Here is a 7,309-nt window from a genome sequence, read left to right as displayed (position 1 = left end):
TGCAGTTTGTGCTTCAAAAGGAGCCACTTTTCATGTCAGTCTATTGTTTGTAAGAATCACTAAACACGTAACTTAGACTAACTAAACATGTTGCAAGACTGTATCTTCGAAATAGTTAATAAATCTAAATCATAAATAAATATTTATAATTAAATACCTGCTGAAATTTGAGAACGTAAACGATTTAAAATAAACGCTGTGAACATTGCAAGGAATCTTACATGTAGGCCTAATGTGTGAGAGGATTAGTCAGGGATAAAATAAAATGGAGTTCGAAGGATCTAACATTTTGAGGAAGACGTCATGGTATCTTGGACATTTGGCACTTTCATATATTTATTTAGTAGATACTGAAAATGCTGAATGTGCTAATTGCAACATCAAAGACAAGCAGGTGAGATTTTTACAGCTTTTTTTTCTTGACATAATATTGTATGTTTTCCATTTAATTTATATGCCAGTGTTTTTTTTCACCATTTTGGGAATGGTTTCCGGTCATTTCCCCCCCCCCCCAGACGTTTCCTCCCCAAGACGTTTCCCCGCAAAGACAATTCCTCCCCAGACGTTTCCCCCCCATTTTAGTTTTAGTGCAGATGTTCCCCCCCCCCCCCAATAAATTTATAATTGTTCGGTTGAAGTACAATCTTTGTTTATTATCAAAATTATTATTTTGTTTATGAAGTCTTTAATTAACTTTTAATATCTATGAAGCAGCTTGTATGGTTTTTTGGTTTTAGAATTGTTTTTTGGAGGGTTTAACTGTGTAATGATAGCATGTAAATCATTAGTAAGTGCATGTTGGTGTACTAGTGGAATACATGGAATATCCTCAAAATCTTACTGAGTATCTTATACATGTTGCTCAACACAAATGCAACCAAGAATAATGTGTAATCAAGACCCGTTTTGAATACACAATTAACACCTTATTTCAGTTTGAGTGAACCTGGGCAGGGTTGTGCAAATGCAGTGTTTGTTGTTTTTTATCCAATTAAATATGGTCAATTGGTGAAATGAAAATGGTAAAATCAAATTAAAATTAATTTCGACACTGTTTTCCTTGTAACAGATAAATATGATAAATAAATATTTACTTTGTAACTGTCAACATTTTTTTCATGCATTCATATGTTTATTATCAAATTATTGGATGTCACTGATATTTTATTTTATATATTATATTAACTCATTTAGACTAAATAAAACAGAATTGAACTTTCCGTGCACATTATTTCATTATTAATAATATAATTTATTAGCAAATGTAATAAAAACTTATTGATATAAGAAGCACAAAACACAATTACCCGTTTTTATTAAATGAATTTGTGGAATTTAAGGAAAAATTAATAACTTTATGAATTAAAAAAAAGGTAAATTTAAAGCAATTTATTAATAATAATTAAAACAGTGATAAACTACATAAAAATGTTTTTGTATGATAATGTACTAATCTCATCTTATGAATGACTATCCCCCTTCAAAGATGTCACCTAATCTCATCAATGATGATTAATGGGCCTGTATATTGCACCATAAGTACCCCTTTATACAATAGCTGTTATCTTGTTATATACACTTGCTAATCCAATTAACGCTTGTATATTGCACCATAAGTGCCTGATATATTGTTCAATGGTAGGTGTGTGTTGTTACTTAATATTAGTGAAAACATAACTTTCCTATTATTTGCCTGGTTCTGAAAATATTTTCATCGTTGAGTTTCCTTTAATTTTTAAAGAATATTTTTGAGAGGTAACACCTGAGTACTACAAATCAATGTAAAATGTTCATACTAGCTGTATTGGGACATTATAATTTAAAGGGATCTTTTCACGCTTTGGTAAATTGACAAAATTGAAAAAAGTTGTTTCAGGTTCGTAAGTTTTCGTTTTAGTTATGATATTTGTGAGGAAACAGTAATACTGAACATTAACCATGCTCTAATATAGCCATTATATGCATCTTTTTACGATTTTAAAACCTAAAAATTATAAAGCGTTGCAACGCGAAACGATTGAATAATTTGGAGAGTTCTGTTTTTGTCGTTAAATTTTGTGAAACTACGAAGATTGCTTATATAAGGTACAAAATACGTCAAAGATGTACACTCGGCGGAATAGCTCAGTAGGCTAGAGCGTTTTTACTTCAGGACTCTGGCAGGACTCCAGGGGTCACTGGTTCGAAACCTGCTCCGGGCAATGTTCTTTTCCTTTTTTTAAATTTTTTCTTGATTTTTTACTGGAGCTTTTACGATCCAATGTTTACATTTATCAATATAAAGCATATAATGAATAAGTTAAAAAAAATGCCAAAATCTGTGAAAAGGCCCCTTTAAATGTTACAAAACAATTTTATTTACTTGTCTCAAAATAAATATCCCAATATGATATTCATTTAGTCAAAATAATTTGTGTTTCAGTTAAAACTTGGCAGGGTCTTCCCCAGGCCATTTAAGCGCCCCTTGCCGGGGCGCTTGAGTTTCGAAATCAGAGTCCCCGGGGCGCTTGAAAATTTCCGATCAGTGTATTCTTCAGTAAAAGAAAGTGGAGATTGTCCAAAAAAATCAAGGTTTCCCTATCAGTGTATCAATATTCCCTGTTTTAAAAAGAGCACTCGGTACCTACTTTCACAAGTAATCGCCATAAACACCACATGGGGTAATGGATAATCCACTGATAAGAGAATAGCATGACGCGCGTATCGATTATTCTAGCCACATTACACGGTCATTTAAATGCTGACAAGGATGTACTAGTATCTGGTAACTTTCCAGTCGTCAAACTGTGAAGTTCATCGTCCAATCGGTTACGCGAATGCTTATGAGGGCGGGGTTAACTATCGACCATTATTTTTGATTGACGTCGGGCATGAAGTAAGAGTTTATCGCAGCTTAATTAGCAAGAAGTTGTACCATTTGAGTAATATAAAACCGGTAATTAGTACAGTACAGAACATTAAAGACGGTTTCGGGCATCATCATCACACCTTTTTACTGTAAACAAGTGTAACCTATGACTCATAATTAATACGAGAAATTGATTGTAAGTGGTAAACAATTAATTATTATAGCGAGTAAGTTGTGCAAATGACTCCCGGTTACAATTATGTGATAACAATTTATTTAATTCCAGTACATGTATATTTCAACATGTCCATTTATAGAACTGATTCACCTCGTTTTTCTGACATTTATTCGACACGTAATGCGCTTTAACAAATTTTCGTTGAATTAATTACGCACACTTGTAAATGTTTCGTCCGATAATCGATAGTTAGAAGACTGATGATGGCAACCGGCCGTGATCCTCGTGGACAACGTGAATTTCATGCATAATTCCGTCAAAACATTTATTCGACTCGTAAAGTGTGTAAACAAATTATCGTTGAATTTATAACGCAACGGTTAATATTTGTTGAAATCTCAAATGGGAATAATTAAATTTGTAATCCGAAACCCATTACCGTAAGTCGATGTTGACGCGTTTTTAATCCGAAACACACTTCCGAATGTAAATGTTACCGCAACGTTAAATATTTTGCTTCAAATTAGCAGTGCAAATTTATTTTGTGTCGAAACTTTTTCTCAATTAAAAAGAGCGCGAAAATTATGCAGCATGTACAACGTCGCGTCTATTGCATACAAATGGCGTGTATTGAGCGTTTTAACAAGCACACAACAGGTCAGGGGATTGACGCATATTCAGAGGCAATATTTCATCAAATCTATAAATAGTCACTTAAAAAATGGCAAGGTTTGTGTTAAAGAAATAACTGAAAGCTTTTATCGTAAATATTTACCAGAAAGAGATTGATAAAAACGGAATAAACGGGATTATCGGGTAATAAATAGAAACGTGAAAAATAGTAAGTATACAGTAATAGAGTCGGGTTGAAACGGATGTATTGGGGGAATCGTTCGAGTCGGGATTTTACTATCTGTGCGGAAAAGTTTTAAAACAAACAATATAAAAAAAGTATATTTTTAAATGACTGGGGGATTTTTTTGAAGAGTCATAGCGCACCAAACGACGTCTTTTGACGCTGTTTTTTTTTTAGTTATAACGCACCACAGAACGTGAATTGACACGTTAAATTAAAAAAAAATCTACGTCGTGAGGGGACACCCCTTCCGAACCCACCCCCGGGGCGCCTGAACTAATTCCTGGGGAAGGCACTGCTTGGATATAGTTATTATTCTTCATTAAAAATTACAACTATTCCACTTTAAATGACCATCAAAGCTGTGTTTTTACTCAATTTTTCAAGGATCTCAATAAATGAAAGAAACAATACAGGTACTTATAAAAACAATTCTAATTAGATCTATTTAATTGGTAAAATTTGTTTGAGGCTTCCCTAAAAACAACCATAATAAATCATTTCACTGATCTATTGATATATCTATTTAATAGGCAGAATGACAAACAGAACTAGTGTGGTTTCTAGGGTCATAAATCTGGTCCCTAAGCCTTAATTGGTAATAATATGCATGCAGTGTTATGTCTCTGAAAATGACAATGAAGCAAATCTGCCCTTAGGCTATTTCATTTCACTCACACAAAAGGAGATAACTTGCTATTAATTTAATAGTTACTTCTAACTTGTCTCCTTTCTGTATTAAGAGGGTTTTCATATTTTAAAGTTCAATTGGTCTTCAAAAGAATAAGCAATCAAAGTTCTTGATTTTGCCAACAAATAATGTTTACCAATTGTGGGTCTACTCTACTTTCTTTTAATAATTATTTCTAATTATGTTTTTTTTAATTTTTATATCAATGGAAAATGAAATATTTTTTCACTATTTTGTTTAAAAAGTACTTAAAGAAATCCAGGCAAGAATACATGACAAGTAAGGGTTGTGTCAAGAAGGTGCCATTTAAGGCCCTATTATCAGTTTTGGATGCCCTAACCTGTATAGGTGAGAAGACTGTGAGAAGACTGGGGACGTGGGGCATGAGGAACAACTAATACACAGTAATTGACAGGTTCGTGTTGAATCAAGAACAGAATTTTCTGAGCATTCATGATTCATTAGAATTGAACAAAAAAAACAATCAACCAGAAAAATCCAGTTGACCAACTTTGACTTATTTGCATGAACAGGTATAAAATAGTGGGTATTAATAGCTTAAGACATTATTGGCAACATGTCTGTTTAATTTATATTGTCAATATTGTTAATTAAGCATGGAATATTAATCAAAATTGGGGGTAAAGTTCAATCGACCAGTATTGACCAGTAATGACAAATTTGGGAGTATTGACCGGGGCGGTATTAACCAGTAAAAACCGCCGGTTAAAACCGGGGCGGTCGATTGGTGCCAACCCTGGGTGTACTAAAGGAATACTAGAGGAATACATGGGATATTCTCAAAATCTTACACATGTTGTTTTTAATATAATTAAATAGGATCAATTGATGAATTAATTCAGTTTGTGTAAACTTGGGCTGGGTTGTGGAACTATAGTTATTTGTTGTTATACAATTAAATAGGGTACTATGTAACTGTCAAAAAAACATATGCATTCACACGCATATAATTCAATTATTGGATGTCACTGATAATTTCAATTTTACTAGTAGGTAATTAAGACTAATTAAAACAGAATGGGACTTTCCTCGCAAAGTATTTCATTATTAATAATATATTACTATAATTAGCTAATGTAATCAAAACATATTGATATTTTAATAATTTAACTCAATGATATTAATAATATTAAAATTTTCCCCAAAAAAACTAGGGCAGGAAGATAGGAAGGATTTTTTTTGGAAAATCAACAGTGTTGTCAGTGTAAAATATTTGCAAAGCTTCTTCTGAGTTTGAACTTCAGTTTTGCATTTTGTGACCTGCAACATATTCTATGCTACTTTATTTCACTATGGTAAGTCATTAAAGTGTTATTTATTTTTCAACTATATAATGTGCTAATCTCATATAATGAATTACTACCCCATTTAAAAATGACACCTAATCTAAATTCATTAATACAATAGTTATAATTGTTTTATTGTAATTTGTAACATACTATTCCACTAAAAATGACCATCATAGAACATCAATGCCGTGCTTTTACTAAATTTTCAATGATTTCAATTATTTAAAAAAAAAAAATTATCAGGCACTTATAAAAAATATATATTAAGGTTCATGGGGGGGATAAATTTCATTAAAACTTCTCTTTGGTTTTTCTTCATTGAATTTGGTACAATATGGTCAAACTATATATCATTTTAAAGCTTAAGACGGATAGAATAACATAAACACATTTTTGACATTCAATATTTGTGTGCTTTATTCATATTTTGGTTTAAAACCAATACATTTTTACACTAATTTACAAAATCTCAATCTAAAGTTAGGAAGGATATGCACTACCTTAAGTTGAATAAATACAAAGCTATATACATATACAAGGTCAAGTTAGCAACATTTCACAGAAAATAATTGCCATAAAACAACAAATGAGTTTTTATTCAACTGCCTTTTTTGGATAAATATCCTAAACAAAGTTCTAAAAATAACTAAAACGTAACTACTTTTTAAAAATCCAGGTACGGTGGATAATAAGAGTCACAATTATATTTCAAAGGCTTAACAATTTTGTTATTTACCTCTCAACCAAATTGCAAATTTTACACCATCTCAAATTGAAATACATTGCAGACGACATATAAAATTGTAAAGAAATAAAGAAATTGGCAAAACTATTGATTTTATAGTTCGATTCCTTCTACGCATTTTGAAAGCGTGGCCATCGCTGTGATCCGTAGAAAAACGTGCAAAACAAATCCGTCGAAACCACGTGCAGTGGTGAGAAAACCGGGTATGTGTATACACATACCTGAGAAAACACATGTACTTATTTTGACAATTGTGTGGTACTAGTAAAACAACTATTAACATTAATTAGCAAGAGATCGCACTAAATAACAGAAATGACCACGCAGAGATATCATCACTTACCCTATTGCAAATATTTTCCAGCTGAAAATTGTCCCCCACACGACTTTTTTAGTTTATTTGTTTTGTTTTTCTGGAGCCGAAGAGCATCTTACAGAATATCCATCCAACTTCCGTTGTTTTCACTTTCGTTATTAAAAACTCCGTTTAAAAGAATTATTTCTACTTTTAGATTGTTAAAGCGATGTATTATTATATATTATTGATAGAATTGTATACCGTGATGAATTGAACGGAGTTATGTATCGATCTTTCTGTCAGTCTGTAAGCGTACTATTTTATGCGCAATAATATAAGTACAGTGATTCGACAACGATTGTAAACATTGGTGAAATGCTTCT

This window comes from Dreissena polymorpha, chromosome 2, assembly GCF_020536995.1.
Source record: "Dreissena polymorpha isolate Duluth1 chromosome 2, UMN_Dpol_1.0, whole genome shotgun sequence".
NCBI lineage: Eukaryota > Metazoa > Mollusca > Bivalvia > Myida > Dreissenidae > Dreissena > Dreissena polymorpha.
This window is presented reverse-complemented; position numbering follows the sequence as displayed.